At 40.8% G+C, this 22024-nt stretch overlaps 1 protein-coding gene across 2 annotated transcripts in view; it reads right to left on the bottom strand.

The window, feature by feature from the left end:
* The window catches only part of LOC129823270 (divergent protein kinase domain 2A-like), a 150641-nt gene that overhangs the window by 7668 nt on the left and 120949 nt on the right, over positions 1–22024 (bottom strand). The gene's annotated exons all lie outside the window — the stretch shown is intronic.

The following is a 22024-nucleotide window of genomic DNA, read 5'->3' as shown; positions in this document are numbered from 1 at the left end:
GTAGTCAGGTGTCCTCTGAATAGTTCCTGCGCGCGAGAGGGGAGCTCTCCATGTTCTTTCTCTCTTTTATTGAATAGGTTACGGTCCGGTTGAAATATTATCGATTATGTTTGTTAAAAACAACCTGAGGATTGATTATAAAAAACATTTGACATGTTTCTACGAACATTACGGATACTTTTTGGAATTTTCGTCGAACGGAACACGGCTGTGGTTTTCTGAACATAATGCGCAACCCAAATGGCGTTTTTTTGTGATAAAAGTAATGTTTATCGAACAAAAATAACATTTATTGTGTAACTGGAAGTCTCGTGAGTGCAAACATCCGAAGATTATCAAAGGTAAGCGATTCATTTTAGTGCTTTTCTGACTTTCGTGACCATGCTAATTTAGGGCTAGCTGTTCTAGCATTGATTGATACACTCACAAAAGCTTAGATTGCTTTCGCTGTAAAGCATATTTTCAAAATCTGACACGATAGGTGGATTAACAACAAGCTAAACTGTGTTTTGGTATATTTCACTTGTGATTACATGATAAATATTTTTTGTAATATTTGGTGCCCTGCAATTCAGCGGTTGTTTAGGAAAATGATCCCGCTAAAGGGATCCGTAGCGCCAAGAGGTTTTAAGTATTAAAATGTACTGTTAGATTAATACACGGCTACTACGAGTAAGTATTGTCTTTAGAGTTACTGATCTAGATAATGTGTTTTGAGTTTCCACTTACTCAGGTGGTGAATTAGCATCAAATAAATTAGCCTATGATATTAGCATCTCTATTGAGATTACTATTAAATTAGCCTATGATATTAGCATCTCTATTGAGATTTCTATTAAATTAGCCTATGATATTAGCATCTCTATTGAGATTACTATTAAATTAGCCTATGATATTAGCATCTCTATTGAGATTACTATTAAATTAGCCTATGATATTAGCATCTCTATTGAGATTTCTATTAAATTAGCCTATGATATTAGCATCTCTATTGAGATTTCTATTAAATTAGCCTATGCTATTAGCATCTCTATTGAGATTACTGTTAAATTAGCCTATGATATTAGCATCTCTATTGAGATTACTATTAAATTAGCCTATGATATTAGCATCTCTATTGAGATTACTATTAAATTAGCCTATGATATTAGCATCTCTATTGAGATTACTATTAAATTAGCCTATGATATTAGCATCTCTATTGAGATTACTATTAAATTAGCCTATGATATTAGCATCTCTATTGAGATTTCTATTAAATTAGCCTATGACATTAGCATCTCTATTGAGATTACTATTAAATGAGCCTATGATATTAGCATCTCTATTGAGATTACTGTTAAATTAGCCTATGATATTAGCGCATATTAAGATCTATTAAGCAAAAAACCCCACAAAAAAACAACATTTAAAATATAATTTGACAGAAATGACAAACCCTGGATTATTATGTATCCCGAGTGGCGCAGCGGTCTAAGACACTGCATCTTAGTGCTAGAGGCGTCACTACAGACACCCTTGTTCAAATCCAGGCTGTATCACAAGCGGCCGTGATTGGGAGTCCCCCACAGGGTGACCCAGTGTCTCCCCGGGTCGATAGTGTATTCCACGTTCTAATAAAGCTGTGAATGACTTTAAAAAGATGAAAGACCTAGAAAAAATGTTGGTATCGTTCGTGACGCCAAATCACGGGCTGGAGCCACAAACTGAAAAACTTAGTGGCAGCAGTGCCACCAGGGGGATGTTAGTCTCTAGTCCTGCTACGGGAACGGGAATGTCCTCCGTATAGAAAAGTTAAGATTGTAGTGGACAAAGGTGAGAAGAATGTTGGCTCGGCCAAAACGCAGGCGTGCAACCCGCTATTCAGGTAGGATGCATTTTTTCCCCCCTCTCGTATTTATCATTATTTGTTTTATCATTATTAATATTTTGTCTTTTTAATCGTTTGCTCCGTATGTAGTTTAAGAAAGGTTATAAGTAAGCCTGTTGTAAAATCAATATCATTAGCCCATTGCTGTCATGTGTTGGGTACAGTAGGCATTCTTGGTCATTACTGCAATATAGCCAAGGTTTAAACCAGTTCAGAAGTGTTTTGTTTCATTCTGTTTAACCATTTTCTTTGGCCAAATTGAGATCCAACTGTAATGTTGTGTTTGCCGTGATATAAAATACTTTTGGTATTTTCCCTATAAACAATGACTTACTTTTGATATTACCTTAATAAAGTTAAAACCTTTTTTGTGAAGGTTTGGTGTGTTGCGGCTACTAATAACCTATTTTACTGCCTATGGTATGAAGACAGCGTGCCCCGGCGCTCAGACGGACAGTTGAACTTGAGGTGAGGAAGAAGGTTTCAGCTCTACCAGTTTGATGCTTATATATATACGAAAATATTCATATCGAAAACTAAACGAATTAGCCTCCTTCTGTATGAATTAGCTTCCTTCTGTATGAATTAGCTTCCTTCTGTATGAATTAGCTTCCTTCTGTATGAATTAGCTTCCTTCTGTATGAATTAGCCTCCTTCTGTATGAATTAGCCTCCTTCTGTATGAATTAGCTTCCTTCTGTATGAATTAGCTTCCTTCTGTATGAATTAGCCTCCTTCTGTATGAATTAGCTTCCTTCTGTATGAATTAGCTTCCTTCTGTATGAATTAGCTTCCTTCTGTATGAATTAACCTCCTTCTGTATGAATTAGCCTCCTTCTGTATGAATTAGCTTCCTTTTGTATGAATTAGCTTCCTTCTGTATGAATTAGCCTCCTTCTGTATGAATTAGCTTCCTTCTGTATGAATTAGCTTCCTTCTGTATGAATTAGCCTCCTTCTGTATGAATTAGCTTCCTTCTGTATGAATTAGCTTCCTTCTGTATGAATTAGCTTCCTTCTGTATGAATTAGCTTCCTTCTGTATGAATTAGCTTCCTTCTGTATGAATTAGCCTCCTTCTGTATGACCTCCTTCTGTATGAATTAGCCTCCTTCTGTATGAATTAGCCTCCTTCTGTATGACCTCCTTCTGTATGAATTAGCCTCCTTCTGTATGAATTAGCCTCCTTCTGTATGACCTCCTTCTGTATGACCTCCTTCTGTATGAATTAGCCTCCTTCTGTATGAATTAGCCTCCTTCTGTATGAATTAGCCTCCTTCTGTATGAATTAGCCTCCTTCTGTATGAATTAGCCTCCTTCTGTATGAATTAGCTCCCTTCTGTACTGAAAATAGATTCATTTCGGTGTCGTAGCCGCCGGGTATATCTCTCTCTCTCTCTCTCTGGGGCTAAGCCTAAGCTTCTCACACAGATATATTTTTCATATTAATATCATACAGTAGTCACCTAAGCCTTATAGGCCTATGCATGCAATGTCCTGATACACTTAGTGCTCAAATCTCTGACAGCTGAACTGTGAGGTGGAAAATGATCGTTTTAGGAAAGTAAATATCAATAAAACAGCAGACTATGAAGTTTTGAATATTCTACACATTGAAACACAAGGAATAGTGTTTTTGTAATTAGTTATAGGCTGTTTAAGGACACGTAAATGTGACTCATTTGGTCCAATATTCCTCGCTGCAGGGGGGTGGACGGCCTCAATGGCTTTACACACCCAATGAATATGGATGACCGAGTAATAGCTCAAAATGTCAGATAAATTAAAATATAATAATATGACTAGGATTAATGTGAAAGAGGGAGTGAGTCCATTACATTTCAACAGCAGTAAATGTATCATTAATATTCGTATCATTGTTTCAGATCAGATCCTCTTCCAATAAGCTGGAATTGATCTAGACTCTGGGAACAAAACACCAGTCTACCATGGGACCATCCTGGCAGCTTCAAGCGGGGGTGTTTCAAAATGGCTGCTAGATGGGTCTATTTTTAAATACATTTTTCTAAATTGGCATGATGTGTAGCGGGAAAATAATCAACATGGAAAATCTTACATGACCAGGCCCTGAAGGAGATTACTGCAAGTGTCTGTGACATCAGAAGCAAATATAGAAGTGTATTTGGGATACAAACAACCAGTCAACAAACTCATTAAACATTTAATCTGGCAGAAATAGAACAACCACTTTCCTGATTTATGGAACCAAATCAACATTTGGACACTTTCCTATCTCCTTCATCAGAGCATGTTATATTTCACTTTCTGTTTAGGCAGGTTTATAGAGGACAACACTCTCTGTTTAGGGAGGTTTATAGAGGACAACACTCTCTGTTTAGGCAGGTTTATAGAGGACAACACTCTGTTTAGGGAGGTTTATAGAGGACAACACTCTGTTTAGGGAGGTTTATAGAGGACAACACTCTGTTTAGGGAGGTTTATAGAGGACAACACTCTGTTTAGGGAGATTTATAGAGGACAACACTCTCTGTTTAGGGAGGTTTATAGAGGACAACACTCTCTGTTTAGGGAGGTTTATAGAGGACAACACTCTGTTTAGGGAGGTTTATAGAGGACAACACTCTCTGTTTAGGGAGGTATATAGAGGACAACACTCTATTTAGGGAGGTTTATAGAGGACAACACTCTCTGTTTAGGGAGGTTTATAGAGGACAACACTCTGTTTAGGGAGGTTTATAGAGGACAACACTCTCTGTTTAGGGGGGTTTATAGAGGACAACACTCTGTTTAGGGAGGTTTATAGAGGACAACACTCTGTTTAGGGAGGTTTATAGAGGACAACACTCTGTTTAGGGAGGTTTATAGAGGACAACACTCTCTGTTTAGGGAGGTTTATAGAGGACAACACTCTCTGTTTAGGGAGGTTTATAGAGGACAACACTCTGTTAAGGGAGGTTTATAGAGGACAACACTCTGTTAAGGGAGGTTTATAGAGGACAACACTCTGTTTAGGGAGGTTTATAGAGGACAACACTCTATTTAGGGAGATTTATAGAGTCGATAGAGGACAACACTCTGTTTAGGGAGGTTTATAGAGGACAACACTCTGTTTAGGGAGGTTTATAGAGGACAACACTCTCTGTTTAGGGAGGTTTATAGAGGACAACACTCTGTTTAGGGAGGTTTATAGAGGACAACACTCTGTTTAGGGAGGTATATAGAGGACAACACTCTGTTTAGGGAGGTTTATAGAGGACAACACTCTGTTTAGGGAGGTTTATAGAGGACAACACTCTGTTTAGGGAGGTTTATAGAGTTGATAGAGGACAACACTCTGTTTAGGGAGGTTTATAGAGGACAACACTCTGTTTAGGCAGGTTTATAGAGGACAACACTCTGTTTAGGGAGGTTTATAGAGGACAACACTCTGTTTAGGGAGGTTTATAGAGGACAACACTCTATTTAGGGAGATTTATAGAGTCGATAGAGGACAACACTCTGTTTAGGGAGGTTTATAGAGGACAACACTCTGTTTAGGGAGGTTTATAGAGTTGATAGAGGACAACACTCTGTTTAGGGAGGTTTATAGAGGACAACACTCTGTTTAGGGAGGTTTATAGAGGACAACACTCTCTGTTTAGGGAGGTTTATAGAGGACAACACTCTGTTTAGGGAGGTTTATAGAGGACAACACTCTGTTTAGGGAGGTATATAGAGGACAACACTCTGTTTAGGGAGGTTTATAGAGGACAACACTCTGTTTAGGGAGGTTTATAGAGTTGATAGAGGACAACACTCTGTTTAGGGAGATTTATAGAGGACAACTCTCTCTGTTTAGGGAGGTTTATAGAGGACAACACTCTGTTTAGGGAGATTTATAGAGGACAACACTCTGTTTAGGGAGGTTTATAGAGGACAACACTCTGTTTAGGGAGGTATATAGAGGACAACTCTCTGTTTAGGGAGGTTTATAGAGGACAACACTCTGTTTAGGGAGGTTTATAGAGTTGATAGAGGACAACACTCTGTTTAGGGAGATTTATAGAGGACAACTCTCTCTGTTTAGGGAGGTTTATAGAGGACAACACTCTGTTTAGGGAGATTTATAGAGGACAACACTCTGTTTAGGGAGGTTTATAGAGGACAACACTCTGTTTAGGGAGGTTTATAGAGGACAACACTCTGTTTAGGCAGGTTTATAGAGGACAACACTCTGTTTAGGGAGATTTATAGAGGACAACACTCTGTTTAGGGAGATTTATAGAGGACAACACTCTGTTTAGGGAGGTTTATAGAGGACAACACTCTCTGTTTAGGGAGGTTTATAGAGGACAACACTCTCTGTATAGGGAGGTTTATAGAGGACAACACTCTGTTTAGGGAGGTTTATAGAGGACAACACTCTCTGTTTAGGGAGATTTATAGAGGACAACACTCTGTTTAGGGAGATTTATAGAGGACAACACTCTGTTTAGGGAGATTTATAGAGGACAACACTCTGTTTAGGGAGATTTATAGAGGACAACACTCTGTTTAGGGAGGTTTATAGAGTCGATAGAGGACAACACTCTGTTTAGGGAGGTTTATAGAGGACAACACTCTCTGTTTAGGGAGGTTTATAGAGGACAACACTCTGTTTAGGGAGGTTTATAGAGGACAACACTCTGTTTAGGGAGGTTTATAGAGTCGATAGAGGACAACACTCTGTTTAGGGAGGTTTATAGAGGACAACACTCTCTGTTTAGGGAGGTTTATAGAGGACAACACTCTGTTTAGGGAGGTTTATAGAGGACAACACTCTGTTTAGGGAGGTTTATAGAGGACAACACTCTGTTTAGGGAGGTTTATAGAGTCGATAGAGGACAACACTCTGTTTAGGGAGGTTTATAGAGGACAACACTCTGTTTAGGGAGGTTTATAGAGGACAACACTCTCTGTTTAGGGAGGTTTATAGAGGACAACACTCTGTTTAGGGAGGTTTATAGAGGACAACACTCTGTTTAGGGAGGTTTATAGAGGACAACACCCTGTTTAGGGAGATTTATAGAGGACAACACTCTCTGTTTAGGGAGGTTTATAGAGGACAACACTCTGTTTAGGGAGGTTTATAGAGGACAACACTTTGTTTAGGGAGGTTTATAGAGGACAACACTCTCTGTTTAGGGAGGTTTATAGAGGACAACACTCTGTTTAGGGAGGTTTATAGAGGACAACACTCTCTGTTTAGGGAGGTTTATAGAGGACAACACTCTGTTTAGGGAGGTTTATAGAGGACAATACTCTGTTTAGGGAGGTTTATAGAGTCGATAGAGGACAACACTCTGTTTAGGGAGGTTTATATAGGACAACACTCTGTTTAGGGAGGTTTATAGAGGACAACACTCTCTGTTTAGGCATGTTTATAGAGGACAACACTCTGTTTAGGGAGGTATATAGAGGACAACACTCTGTTTAGGGAGGTTTATAGAGGACAACACTCTGTTTAGGGAGGTTTATAGAGGACAACACTCTGTTTAGGGAGGTTTATAGAGGACAACACTCTGTTTAGGGAGGTTTATAGAGGACAACACTCTGTTTAGGGAGGTTTATAGAGGACAACACTCTGTTTAGGGAGGTTTATAGAGGACAACACTCTCTGTTTAGGGAGGTTTATAGAGGACAACACTCTGTTTAGGGAGGTTTATAGAGGACAACACTCTGTTTAGGGAGGTTTATAGAGTCGATAGAGGACAACACTCTGTTTAGGGAGGTTTATAGAGGACAACAATCTCTGTTTAGGGAGGTTTATATAGTTTATAGAGGACAACACTCTGTTAAGGGAGGTTTATATAGGACAACACTCTGTTAAGGGAGGTTTATATAGGACAACACTCTGTTTAGGGAGGTTTATAGAGGAAAACACTCTCTGTTTAAGGGGGTTTATAGAGGACAACACTCTGTTTAGGGAGGTTTATAGAGGACAACACTCTGTGTTTAGGGAGGTTTATAGAGGACAATCTATTTAGGGAGGTTTATAGAGGACAACAATCTGTTTAGGGAGGTTTATAGAGGACAACACTCTGTTTAGGGAGGTTTATAGAGGACAACACTCTGTTTAGGGAGGTTTATAGAGGAAAACACTCTCTGTTTAGGGAGGTTTATAGAGGACAACACTCTGTTTAGGGAGGTTTATAGAGGACAACACTCTGTTTAGGGAGGTTTATAGAGTTGATAGAGGACAACACTCTCTGTTTAGGGAGGTTTATAGAGGACAACACTCTCTGTTTAGGCAGGTTTATAGAGGACAACACTCTGTTTAGGGAGGTTTATAGAGGACAACACTCTGTTTAGGGAGGTTTATAGAGGACAACACTCTGTTTAGGGGGGTTTATAGAGGAAAACACTCTGTTTAGGGAGGTTTATAGAGGACAACACTCTCTGTTTAGGCAGGTTTATAGAGGACAACACTCTGTTTAGGGAGGTTTATAGAGGACAACACTCTATTTAGGGAGGTTTATAGAGTCGATAGAGGACAACACTCTGTTTAGGGAGGTTTATAGAGGACAACACTCTCTGTTTAGGGAGGTTTATATAGTTTATAGAGGACAACACTCTGTTAAGGGAGGTTTATATAGGACAACACTCTGTTTAGGGAGGTTTATAGAGGACAACACTCTCTGTTTAGGGGGGTTTATAGAGGACAACACTCTCTGTTTAGGGAGGTTTATATAGTTTATAGAGGACAACACTCTCTGTTTAGGGAGGTTTATAGAGGACAACACTCTGTTTAGGGAGGTTTATAGAGTCGATAGAGGACAACACTCTGTTAAGGGAGGTTTATATAGTTTATAGAGGACAACACTCTGTTTAGGGAGGTTTATAGAGGACAACACATTGTTTAGGGAGGTTTATAGAGGACAACACTCTCTGTTTAGGGAGGTTTATAGAGGACAACACTCTCTGTTTAGGGAGGTTTATAGAGGACAACACTCTGTTTAGGGAGGTTTATAGAGGACAACACTCTGTTTAGGGAGGTTTATAGAGTCGATAGGGGACAACACTCTGTTTAGGGAGGTTTATAGAGGACAACACTCTGTTTAGGGAGGTTTATAGAGGACAACACTCTCTGTTTAGGGAGGTTTATAGAGGACAACACTCTGTTTAGGGAGGTTTATAGAGGACAACACTCTGTTTAGGGAGGTTTATAGAGGACAACACCCTGTTTAGGGAGATTTATAGAGGACAACTCTCTCTGTTTAAGGGGGTTTATAGAGGACAACACTCTGTTTAGGGAGGTTTATAGAGGACAACACTCTGTGTTTAGGGAGGTTTATAGAGGACAATCTATTTAGGGAGGTTTATAGAGGACAACAATCTGTTTAGGGAGGTTTATAGAGGACAACACTCTGTTTAGGGAGGTTTATAGAGGACAACACTCTGTTTAGGGAGGTTTATAGAGGAAAACACTCTCTGTTTAGGGAGGTTTATAGAGGACAACACTCTGTTTAGGGAGGTTTATAGAGGACAACACTCTGTTTAGGGAGGTTTATAGAGTTGATAGAGGACAACACTCTCTGTTTAGGGGGGTTTATAGAGGAAAACACTCTGTTTAGGGAGGTTTATAGAGGACAACACTCTCTGTTTAGGCAGGTTTATAGAGGACAACACTCTGTTTAGGGAGGTTTATAGAGGACAACACTCTGTTTAGGGAGGTTTATAGAGGACAACACTCTGTTTAGGGGGGTTTATAGAGGAAAACACTCTGTTTAGGGAGGTTTATAGAGGACAACACTCTCTGTTTAGGCAGGTTTATAGAGGACAACACTCTGTTTAGGGAGGTTTATAGAGGACAACACTCTATTTAGGGAGGTTTATAGAGTCGATAGAGGACAACACTCTGTTTAGGGAGGTTTATAGAGGACAACACTCTCTGTTTAGGGAGGTTTATATAGTTTATAGAGGACAACACTCTGTTAAGGGAGGTTTATATAGGACAACACTCTGTTTAGGGAGGTTTATAGAGGACAACACTCTCTGTTTAGGGGGGTTTATAGAGGACAACACTCTCTGTTTAGGGAGGTTTATATAGTTTATAGAGGACAACACTCTCTGTTTAGGGAGGTTTATAGAGGACAACACTCTGTTTAGGGAGGTTTATAGAGTCGATAGAGGACAACACTCTGTTAAGGGAGGTTTATATAGTTTATAGAGGACAACACTCTGTTTAGGGAGGTTTATAGAGGACAACACATTGTTTAGGGAGGTTTATAGAGGACAACACTCTCTGTTTAGGGAGGTTTATAGAGGACAACACTCTCTGTTTAGGGAGGTTTATAGAGGACAACACTCTGTTTAGGGAGGTTTATAGAGGACAACACTCTGTTTAGGGAGGTTTATAGAGTCGATAGGGGACAACACTCTGTTTAGGGAGGTTTATAGAGGACAACACTCTGTTTAGGGAGGTTTATAGAGGACAACACTCTCTGTTTAGGGAGGTTTATAGAGGACAACACTCTGTTTAGGGAGGTTTATAGAGGACAACACTCTGTTTAGGGAGGTTTATAGAGGACAACACCCTGTTTAGGGAGATTTATAGAGGACAACTCTCTCTGTTTAGGGAGGTTTATAGAGGACAACACTCTATTTAGGGAGGTTTATAGAGTCGATAGAGGACAACACTCTGTTTAGGGAGGTTTATAGAGGACAACACTCTCTGTTTAGGGAGGTTTATATAGTTTATAGAGGACAACACTCTGTTAAGGGAGGTTTATATAGGACAACACTCTGTTTAGGGAGGTTTATAGAGGACAACACTCTCTGTTTAGGGGGGTTTATAGAGGACAACACTCTCTGTTTAGGGAGGTTTATATAGTTTATAGAGGACAACACTCTCTGTTTAGGGAGGTTTATAGAGGACAACACTCTGTTTAAGGAGGTTTATAGAGTCGATAGAGGACAACACTCTGTTAAGGGAGGTTTATATAGTTTATAGAGGACAACACTCTGTTTAGGGAGGTTTATAGAGGACAACACTCTGTTTAGGGAGGTTTATAGAGGACAACAGTCTCTGTTTAGGGAGGTTTATAGAGGACAACACTCTGTTTAGGGAGGTTTATAGAGGACAACACTCTGTTTAGGGAGGTTTATAGAGTCGATAGGGGACAACACTCTGTTTAGGGAGGTTTATAGAGGACAACACTCTGTTTAGGGAGGTTTATAGAGGACAACACTCTCTGTTTAGGGAGGTTTATAGAGGACAACACTCTGTTTAGGGAGGTTTATAGAGGACAACACTCTGTTTAGGGAGGTTTATAGAGGACAACACCCTGTTTAGGGAGATTTATAGAGGACAACTCTCTCTGTTTAGGGAGGTTTATAGAGGACAACACTCTGTTTAGGGAGGTTTATAGAGGACAACACTCTGTTTAGGGAGGTTTATAGAGGACAACACTCTCTGTTTAGGGAGGTTTATAGAGGACAACACTCTGTTTAGGGAGGTTTATAGAGGACAACACTCTCTGTTTAGGGGGGTTTATAGAGTCGATAGAGGACAACTCTGTTTAGGGAGGTTTATAGAGGACAACACTCTGTTTAGGGAGGTTTATAGAGGACAACACTCTCTGTTTAGGGAGGTTTATAGAGGACAACACTCTCTGTTTAGGGAGGTTTATAGAGGACAACACTCTCTGTTTAGGCATGTTTATAGAGGACAACACTCTGTTTAGGGAGGTATATAGAGGACAACACTCTGTTTAGGGAGGTTTATAGAGGACAACACTCTGTTTAGGGAGGTTTATAGAGGACAACACTCTGTTTAGGGAGGTTTATAGAGGACAACACTCTGTTTAGGGAGGTTTATAGAGGACAACACTCTGTTTAGGGAGGTTTATAGAGGACAACACTCTGTTTAGGGAGGTTTATAGAGGACAACACTCTCTGTTTAGGGAGGTTTATAGAGGACAACACTCTGTTTAGGGAGGTTTATAGAGTCGATAGAGGACAACACTCTGTTTAGGGAGGTTTATAGAGGACAACACTCTCTGTTTAGGGAGGTTTATATAGTTTATAGAGGACAACACTCTGTTAAGGGAGGTTTATATAGGACAACACTCTGTTTAGGGAGGTTTATAGAGGACAACACTCTCTGTTTAGGGGGGTTTATAGAGGACAACACTCTGTTTAGGGAGGTTTATAGAGGACAACACTCTGTTTAGGGAGGTTTATAGAGGACAACACTCTGTTTAGGGAGGTTTATAGAGGACAACACTCTCTGTTTAGGGAGATTTATAGAGGACAACACTCTGTTTAGGGAGGTTTATAGAGGACAACACTCTCTGTTTAGGGAGGTTTATAGAGGACAACACTCTCTGTTTAGGGGGGTTTATAGAGTCGATAGAGGACAACTCTGTTTAGGGAGGTTTATAGAGGACAACACTCTGTTTAGGGAGGTTTATAGAGGACAACACTCTCTGTTTAGGGAGGTTTATAGAGGACAACACTCTCTGTTTAGGGAGGTTTATAGAGGACAACACTCTCTGTTTAGGCATGTTTATAGAGGACAACACTCTGTTTAGGGAGGTATATAGAGGACAACACTCTGTTTAGGGAGGTTTATAGAGGACAACACTCTGTTTAGGGAGGTTTATAGAGGACAACACTCTGTTTAGGGAGGTTTATAGAGGACAACACTCTGTTTAGGGAGGTTTATAGAGGACAACACTCTGTTTAGGGAGGTTTATAGAGGACAACACTCTGTTTAGGGAGGTTTATAGAGGACAACACTCTCTGTTTAGGGAGGTTTATAGAGGACAACACTCTGTTTAGGGAGGTTTATAGAGTCGATAGAGGACAACACTCTGTTTAGGGAGGTTTATAGAGGACAACACTCTCTGTTTAGGGAGGTTTATATAGTTTATAGAGGACAACACTCTGTTAAGGGAGGTTTATATAGGACAACACTCTGTTTAGGGAGGTTTATAGAGGACAACACTCTCTGTTTAGGGGGGTTTATAGAGGACAACACTCTGTTTAGGGAGGTTTATAGAGGACAACACTCTGTGTTTAGGGAGGTTTATAGAGGACAACAATCTATTTAGGGAGGTTTATAGAGGACAACAATCTGTTTAGGGAGGTTTATAGAGGACAACACTCTGTTTAGGGAGGTTTATAGAGGACAACACCCTGTTTAGGGAGATTTATAGAGGACAACTCTCTCTGTTTAGGGAGGTTTATAGAGGACAACACTCTGTTTAGGGAGGTTTATAGAGGACAACACTCTGTTTAGGGAGGTTTATAGAGGAAAACACTCTCTGTTTAGGGAGGTTTATAGAGGACAACACTCTGTTTAGGGAGGTTTATAGAGGACAACACTCTGTTTAGGGAGGTTTATAGAGTTGATAGAGGACAACACTCTCTGTTTAGGGGGGTTTATAGAGGAAAACACTCTGTTTAGGGAGGTTTATAGAGGACAACACTCTCTGTTTAGGCAGGTTTATAGAGGACAACACTCTGTTTAGGGAGGTTTATAGAGGACAACACTCTCTGTTTAGGCAGGTTTATAGAGGACAACACTCTGTTTAGGGAGGTTTATAGAGGACAACACTCTGTTTAGGGAGGTTTATAGAGGACAACACTCTGTTTAGGGGGGTTTATAGAGGAAAACACTCTGTTTAGGGAGGTTTATAGAGGACAACACTCTCTGTTTAGGCAGGTTTATAGAGGACAACACTCTGTTTAGGGAGGTTTATAGAGGACAACACTCTGTTTAGGGGGGTTTATAGAGGAAAACACTCTGTTTAGGGAGGTTTATAGAGGACAACACTCTCTGTTTAGGCAGGTTTATAGAGGACAACACTCTGTTTAGGGAGGTTTATAGAGGACAACACTCTGTTTAGGGAGGTTTATAGAGTCGATAGAGGACAACACTCTGTTTAGGGAGGTTTATAGAGGACAACACTCTATTTAGGGAGGTTTATAGAGTCGATAGAGGACAACACTCTGTTTAGGGAGGTTTATAGAGGACAACACTCTCTGTTTAGGGAGGTTTATATAGTTTATAGAGGACAACACTCTGTTAAGGGAGGTTTATATAGGACAACACTCTGTTTAGGGAGGTTTATAGAGGACAACACTCTCTGTTTAGGGGGGTTTATAGAGGACAACACTCTCTGTTTAGGGAGGTTTATATAGTTTATAGAGGACAACACTCTCTGTTTAGGGAGGTTTATAGAGGACAACACTCTGTTTAGGGAGGTTTATAGAGTCGATAGAGGACAACACTCTGTTAAGGGAGGTTTATATAGTTTATAGAGGACAACACTCTGTTTAGGGAGGTTTATAGAGGACAACACTCTGTTTAGGGAGGTTTATAGAGGACAACACTCTCTGTTTAGGGAGGTTTATAGAGGACAACACTCTGTTTAGGGAGGTTTATAGAGGACAACACTCTGTTTAGGGAGGTTTATAGAGTCGATAGGGGACAACACTCTGTTTAGGGAGGTTTATAGAGGACAACACTCTGTTTAGGGAGGTTTATAGAGGACAACACTCTCTGTTTAGGGAGGTTTATAGAGGACAACAATCTGTTTAGGGAGGTTTATAGAGGACAACACTCTGTTTAGGGAGGTTTATAGAGGACAACACCCTGTTTAGGGAGATTTATAGAGGACAACTCTCTCTGTTTAGGGAGGTTTATAGAGGACAACACTCTGTTTAGGGAGGTTTATAGAGGACAACACTCTGTTTAGGGAGGTTTATAGAGGACAACACTCTCTGTTTAGGGAGGTTTATAGAGGACAACACTCTGTTTAGGGAGGTTTATAGAGGACAACACTCTGTTTAGGGAGGTTTATAGAGTTGATAGAGGACAACACTCTCTGTTTAGGTGGGTTTATAGAGGAAAACACTCTGTTTAGGGAGGTTTATAGAGGACAACACTCTGTTTAGGGAGGTTTATAGAGGACAACACTCTGTTTAGGGAGGTTTATAGAGGACAACACTCTCTGTTTAGGGAGGTTTATAGAGGACAACACTCTCTGTTTAGGCAGGTTTATAGAGGACAACACTCTGTTTAGGGAGGTTTATAGAGGACAACACTCTGTTTAGGGAGGTTTATAGAGGACAACACTCTGTTTAGGGAGGTTTATAGAGGACAACACTCTCTGTTTAGGGAGGTTTATAGAGGACAACACTCTCTGTTTAGGGAGATTTATAGAGGACAACACTCTGTTTAGGGAGGTTTATAGAGGACAACACTCTCTGTTTAGGGAGGTTTATAGAGGACAACACTCTCTGTTTAGGGAGGTTTATAGAGGACAACACTCTCTGTTTAGGCAGGTTTATAGAGGACAACACTCTGTTTAGGGAGGTTTGTAGAGGACAACACTCTGTTTAGGGAGGTTTATAGAGGACAACACTCTGTTTAGGGAGGTTTATAGAGGACAACACTCTCTGTTTAGGGAGGTTTATAGAGGACAACACTCTGTTTAGGGAGGTTTATAGAGGACAACACTCTGTTTAGGGAGGTTAATAGAGGACAACACTCTGTTTAGGGAGGTTTATAGAGGACAACACTCTGTTTAGGGAGGTTTATAGAGGACAACACTCTGTTTAGGGAGGTTTATAGAGGACAACACTCTATTTAGGGAGGTTTATAGAGTCGATAGAGGACAACACTCTGTTTAGGGAGGTTTATAGAGGACAACACTCTCTGTTTAGGGAGGTTTATATAGTTTATAGAGGACAACACTCTGTTAAGGGAGGTTTATATAGGACAACACTCTGTTTAGGGAGGTTTATAGAGGACAACACTCTCTGTTTAGGGAGGTTTATATAGTTTATAGAGGACAACACTCTCTGTTTAGGGAGGTTTATAGAGGACAACACTCTGTTTAGGGAGGTTTATAGAGTCGATAGAGGACAACACTCTGTTAAGGGAGGTTTATATAGTTTATAGAGGACAACACTCTGTTTAGGGAGGTTTATAGAGGACAACACTCTGTTTAGGGAGGTTTATAGAGGACAACACTCTGTTTAGGGGGGTTTATAGAGTCGATAGAGGACAACACTCTGTTTAGGGAGGTTTATAGAGGACAACACTCTGTTTAGGGAGGTTTATAGAGGACAACACTCTGTTTAGGGAGGTTTATAGAGGACAACACTCTGTTTAGGGAGGTTTATAGAGGACAACACTCTGTTTAGGGAGGTTTATAGAGGACAACACTCTGTTTAGGGAGGTTTATAGAGGACAACACTCTCTGTTTAGGGAGGTTTATAGAGGACAACACTCTCTGTTTAGGGAGATTTATAGAGGACAACACTCTGTTTAGGGAGGTTTATAGAGGACAACACTCTGTTTAGGGAGGTTTATAGAGGACAACACTCTCTGTTTAGGGAGGTTTATAGAGGACAACACTCTCTGTTTAGGGAGGTTTATAGAGGACAACACTCTCTGTTTAGGGGGGTTTATAGAGTCGATAGAGGACAACTCTGTTTAGGGAGGTTTATAGAGGACAACACTCTGTTTAGGGAGGTTTATAGAGGACAACACTCTCTGTTTAGGGAGGTTTATAGAGGACAACACTCTCTGTTTAGGGAGGTTTATAGAGGACAACACTCTGTTTAGGGAGGTTTATAGAGGACACTACTCTGTTTAGGGAGGTTTATAGAGTTGAAAACAGATCTCTCATGATGAATAAGCAGTTGGAGATCAATAGTTTGAGAGGAGGATGATCCCCGAGGATTCAAACATAATCAGCCTATCAGCCGTTCTAATGCAGTGGTCCTCCGGCCCTGTCAGAATGACTCAACCACTACTGACGACACACACGCTATGTTCTTCTATCTTTGTTGGGACATCAAATGAAATTTCCATTCACAATCCTATTTTCCTTAACCTCAACCCTTACCATAACCCTAACTCCTTACCCTAATTGTAACCCTAAACCTTAAGCTCAAAATAGCCTTTGCCCTCATGGGGGACTTTAGGTCCTTTAGGATAGAAAAATCAATTCACCCCCCCCCCCCCCCACCCCCCCCACCCACACACAAAATGCCCCGCCAGCTAGCTAGGGTCCCATCTGCGGCCCCCTGTTACAGATGGGCCCTTTCAGCTCAATCAGAGTTTTTTTGTTGACCTAGACAGATAAAGACTGAAGCCAGAAATACACAATGCTCAAGGTTAGGATAATTACATTTAAAGTTTCAGAAGCATCACGGCCAAGTGACAGACTGACAGCATCGGGAGAAGGACCCAACAATACGAATAGTGACATACATCGTAGAGGTGCAGTGAAACGTGTTGTTGTACAGGGTCAGCCATAGTAGTACAGCTCTTATGGAGCACATTAGGGTTAAGTGACTTGCTCAAGGGCACAGACAGATTGTTTTCACCTTGTCGGCTCGGGTATTCGAGCCCAGCGGCCATTCGGTTACTGGCTCAACGCTCAAACAACTAGGCATTTATTTTTTATTTTTTAATGAAGCCGATGACTGAGGTGTTTTACTCCACAGTGCCATTGGATGAATCACGGAACGTATTCATCCAATGGCAAAACAGTCCTGTAGCGTAGCATCCGCGCCATCTGACCACTACCGTATTGAGCGAATCACTGGTACTTCCTGCTTTGGTAGGGGGAGAGCATTGTATGCGCCACCCGGTCTCCCGGGTGGCGCAGTGGTCTAGGGCACTGCATCGCAGTGCTAGCTGCGCCACCAGAGTCTCTGGGTTCACGCCCAGGCTCTGTCGCAGCCGGCCGCAACCGGGAGGTCCGTGGGGCGACGCACAATTGGCATAGCGTCGTCCGGGTGAGGGGTTAGGGAGGGATTGGCCGGTAGGGATATTCTTGTCTCAGTATGTATAAAATGTAATAAAATGTATGCACTCTACTGTAAGTCGCTCTGGATAAGAGCGTCTGCTAAATGACAAAAAGATTTAAAAAAAAAGATTTTTAAAAAAGATTTAAAAAAGATGAATCTCTGTGTGTGGAGTAAAGATGATCTAGAGATTTTCTTTCATCTTGTTCCACGTGACATGCTTTTTTTTTTTTTAATGAGGAATCATTTGGGTTCCTGGATCTTTTCACAGCGTTACAAGGCTGCGTTGAGACAGATTTATCAAATGAGCCAAGCGCAGCTCAGATAAACCCTACCATCGTGTCACTGAGTGGTCATAATGCCTCAGCATATGTACATTATCCCAGGGGGCGTTGGAAGACACAATGTAAGTAACCTAATTTATGTCCCTCTAACTGCCCTGAATGCCTCTGATGATTCCACAGCTATTGTATACTGTAATTATGTGCCTATGAACTAGAGGTCGATACCGATTATTGGAGGACCAAAAAAGCCGATATTTTTTAAAATGTATTTGTAATAATGCCAATTACAACAATACTAAATGAACACTTATTTTAACTTAATATAATAAATCAATTTAGCTTCAAATAAATAACGAAACATGTTCAATTTGGTTTAAATAATGCAACATATGAAAAACAGAACGTTTCAGTGCCTTGCTCAGAACATGAGAACATATGAAAGCTGGTGGTTCCTTTTAACATGAGTCTTCAATATTCCCATGTAAGAAGTTTTAGGTTGTAGTTATTATAGGACTATTTCTCTCTCTACCATTTGTATTTCATATACCTTTGACTATTGGATGTTCTTATAGGCACTTTAGTATTGCCAGTGTAACAGTATAGCAGAGCAAGCAGAGCCCATGCAGAGCAAGGGGAACAACTACTCCAAGTCTCAGAGCGAGGGACGTTTGAAACGCTATTAGCGCGCAACCCCGCTAACTAGCTAGCCATTTCACATTGGTTACACCAGCCTAATCTCGGGAGTTGATAGGCTTGAAGTCAAATACAGCGAAATGCTTGAAGCATTGCGAAGAGCTGCTGGCAAAACACACAAAACTGCTGTTTGAGTGAATGCTTACGAGCCTGCTGGTGCCTACCATCGCTCAGTCAGACTGCTCTATCACATCATAGACTTAGTTATAACATAATAACACACAGAAATACGAGCCTTAGGTCATTAATATGGTCGAATCCGGACACTATCATCTCGAAAACAAAACGTTTATTCTTTCAGTGAAATACGGAACCGTTCCGTATTTTATCTAACGGGTGGCATCCATAAGTCTAAATATTCCTGTTACATTGCACAACCTTCAATGTTATGTCATAATTACGTAAAATTCTGGCAAATTAGTTTGCAAAGAGCCAGGCGGCCCAAACTGTTGCATATACCCTGACTCTGCGTGCAATGAACGCAAGAGAAGTGACACATTTTTACCTGGTTAATATTGCCTGCTAACCTGGATTTCTAATAGATAAATATGCAGGTTTAAAAATATATACTTCTGTGTATTGATTTTAAGAAAGGCATTGATGTTTATGGTTAGGTACACGTTGGAGCAACGACAGTCCTTTTTCGCGAATGCGCACTGCATCGATTATATGCAACGCAGGACACACTAGATAAACTAGTAATATCATCAACCATGTGTAGTTATAACTAGTGATTATGATTGATTGATTGATTTTTATAAGATACGTTTAATGCTAGCTAGCAACTTACCTTGGCTTCTTACTGCATTCCCATAACAGGCGGGCTCCTCGTGAGGCAGGTGGTTAGAACGTTGGACTAGTTAACCGTAAGGTTGCAAGATTGAATCCCTGAGCTGACAAGGTAAAAATCTGTCATTCTGCCCCTGAACAAGGCAGTTAACCCACCGTTCCTAGGCCGTCATTGAAAATAAGAAAGTGTTCTTAACTGACTTGCCTAGTTAAATAAAGGTGTAAAAAAAAACTTCCCCCAGCCATAAGAAGTCGGCCACTACTAGCACACAGCTCAGACACCCATGCATACCCCACAAGACATGCCACCAGAGGTCTCTTCACAATCCCTAACTCCAGAACAGACTATGGGAGGAGCACAGTACTACATAGAGCCATGACTACATGGAACTCTATTCCACAGTACTACATAGAGCCATGACTACATGGAACTCTATTCCACAGTACTACATAGAGCCACGACTACATGGAACTCTATTCCACAGTACTACATAGAGCCACGACTACATGGAACTCTATTCCACAGTACTACATAGAGCCACGACTACATGGAACTCTATTCCACAGTACTACATAGAGCCACGACTACATGGAACTCTATTCCACAGTACTACATAGAGCCACGACTACATGGAACTCTATTCCACAGTACTACATAGAGCCACGACTACATGGAACTCTATTCCACAGTACTACATAGAGCCACGACTACATGGAACTCTATTCCACAGTACTACATAGAGCCACGACTACATGGAACTCTATTCCACAGTACTACATAGAGCCACGACTACATGGAACTCTATTCCACAGTACTACATAGAGCCACGACTACATGGAACTCTATTCCACAGTACTACATAGAGCCACGACTACATGGAACTCTATTCCACAGTACTACATAGAGCCACGACTACATGGAACTCTATTCCACAGTACTACATAGAGCCACGACTACATGGAACTCTATTCCACAGTACTACATAGAGCCACGACTACATGGAACTCTATTCCACAGTACTACATAGAGCCACGACTACATGGAACTCTATTCCACAGAACTACATAGAGCCACGACTACATGGAACTCTATTCCACAGAACTACATAGAGCCACGACTACATGGAACTCTATTCCACAGTACTACATAGAGCCACGACTACATGGAACTCTATTCCACAGTACTACATAGAGCCACGACTACATGGAACTCTATTCCACAGTACTACATAGAGCCACGACTACATGGAACTCTATTCCACAGTACTACATAGAGCCACGACTACATGGAACTCTATTCCACAGTACTACATTGAGCCACGACTACATGGAACTCTATTCCACAGTACTACATAGAGCCACGACTACATGGAACTCTATTCCACAGTACTACATAGAGCCACGACTACATGGAACTCTATTCCACAGTACTACATAGAGCCACGACTACATGGAACTCTATTCCACAGTACTACATAGAGCCACGACTACATGGAACTCTATTCCACAGTACTACATAGAGCCACGACTACATGGAACTCTATTCCACAGTACTACATAGAGCCACGACTACATGGAACTCTATTCCACAGTACTACATAGAGCCACGACTACATGGAACTCTATTCCACAGTACTACATAGAGCCACGACTACATGGAACTCTATTCCACAGTACTACATAGAGCCATGACTACATGGAACTCTATTCCACAGTACTACATAGAGCCATGACTCCATGGAACTCTATTCCACAGTACTACATAGAGCCATGACTACATGGAACTCTATTCCACAGTACTACATAGAGCCATGACTCCATGGAACTCTATTCCACAGTACTACATAGAGCCATGACTACATGGAACTCTATTCCACAGTACTACATAGAGCCATGACTCCATGGAACTCTATTCCACAGTACTACATAGAGCCATGACTACATGGAACTCTATTCCACAGTACTACATAGAGCCATGACTCCATGGAACTCTATTCCACAGTACTACATAGAGCCATGCCTCCATGGAACTCTATTCCACAGTACTACATAGAGCCATGCCTACATGGAACTCTATTCCACAGTACTACATAGAGCCATGACTACATGGAACTCTATTCCACAGTACTACATAGAGCCATGACTACATGGAACTCTATTCCACATCAGGTAACTGATGCAGCAGTAGAATCAGATTTAAAAAACAGGTCAAAAAATACACCTTATGGAACAGCGGGGACTGTGAAGAGACACACACACACAGATACATGGATTTTGTATTGTAGATATGTGATAGTAATGTGTTGTGAAGAGTGTTATGAAATGTAATGTCGTGTAATATTTTAAATTGGATAAAACTGTGTTAATGTTGCTGGATCCCCGAGTACCACTCTTCATATTTCAAGCATGGCTGCATCATGGTATGGGTATGCTTGTCATCGGCAAGGACTAAGGAGCTTTTTAGGATAAAAATAAACTGAACAGTTAAGCACAGGCAAAAATCCCGGAGGAAAACCTGGTTCAGTTTGCTTTCCAACAGACACTGGGAAACCAATGCACCATTCAGCAGGACAATAACTGAAAACACAACGGCAAACGTACACTGGAGTTGCTTACC

This window comes from Salvelinus fontinalis, chromosome 25 (genome assembly GCF_029448725.1).
Source record: "Salvelinus fontinalis isolate EN_2023a chromosome 25, ASM2944872v1, whole genome shotgun sequence".
Lineage (NCBI taxonomy): Eukaryota > Metazoa > Chordata > Actinopteri > Salmoniformes > Salmonidae > Salvelinus > Salvelinus fontinalis.
The sequence above is the reverse complement of the archived record's forward strand: the minus strand, read 5'-3'. Positions and strand labels throughout refer to the sequence as shown.